The 934-nt window shown below is 32.2% G+C and overlaps 1 long non-coding RNA gene across 1 annotated transcript; it reads right to left on the bottom strand.

The window, feature by feature from the left end:
• On the bottom strand, positions 1–934 carry LOC111714844 (uncharacterized). Its single transcript, XR_002768096.1, has 2 exons — positions 821–934; positions 1–689 (listed from the first exon to the last, which is right to left on the bottom strand). It is a non-coding gene; the product is annotated as an uncharacterized LOC111714844 (long non-coding RNA).

Below are 934 nucleotides of genomic sequence, written 5' to 3'. Positions count from 1 at the left end.
AGGCAAAATCAAAGATTTATTGAAACATGGAAAAACGGAAGAACAAGAGAAACATGAGATTAGTAGTTAGTTCATTCGACTCCACAGCAAGGAGCAGGGAAGAGAGGAATGCAGCCAGACTGACAAGGTCAAGGAGCACGGTTGATCCTAGGGTTAGGTAACCATTTTGTATATCCCATGGATATTCTGATGGAACTGATGCCATTACAATTATCAGTCTTATTTATATTTATATTTATAATATTCATTGACGACAATTATTTTTTTCCTTGGTGTTAACTTGATTTAATGTAATGTTTCTTTAATAATAAAAAGTAAGGAAGATTTGACCTGAACAATCGGTCAACTTGGGTTCAAGTCTAAAGATAGTTCGATTCGGGGCTTGATATAGAAACAAAGGTATTTTTAACTTTGAATTGCTTTTGCTAACAAACTGTACATGCTTCTTGCTCATACTTTTAGGAAAGATGTAAATCATGAAAAGTTTAAAACTCAACATATGAGACATAACAAAAACTATTGTGGAGTTTATGTAAAATCTGAAAAGCTTTCAAAGTCGCCATTACTGCGACTACAGTAGTAGTCGCATCGATTGTTAGTACATGTCTCACAACTGCCGCAATCATCGCTTGTGTAACATTGTGCGCAATGCCGTACATTGCAGTTGTTCCGCTGTCGTCCAATAAAATCTAAACAATTATTAAACTTAAAAATATAATAAGAAATAAGGGGTGAATATTACATAGAATTATTTATGCATGCTCCAAGGGGGTAAACACAATATTTTAATAAAAGTTTATTTTTTATTACTTTAACTTACTTCCTACTGCACAAAGACCATCTGTCTGCGTTAAGCATCTAAAAGAACATTATTTTAATATTATTTTTTTCCAAGAACTGTTTTTTGCATTTTTGTAAATAAATTTTTATTTCT

This window comes from Eurytemora carolleeae, unplaced genomic scaffold (assembly GCF_000591075.1).
Source record: "Eurytemora carolleeae unplaced genomic scaffold, Eaff_2.0 scaffold1660, whole genome shotgun sequence".
Taxonomy (NCBI): domain Eukaryota; kingdom Metazoa; phylum Arthropoda; class Copepoda; order Calanoida; family Temoridae; genus Eurytemora; species Eurytemora carolleeae.
Note: the sequence above shows the minus strand (reverse complement) of the source record. Positions and strands in the feature narration are given on the sequence as shown.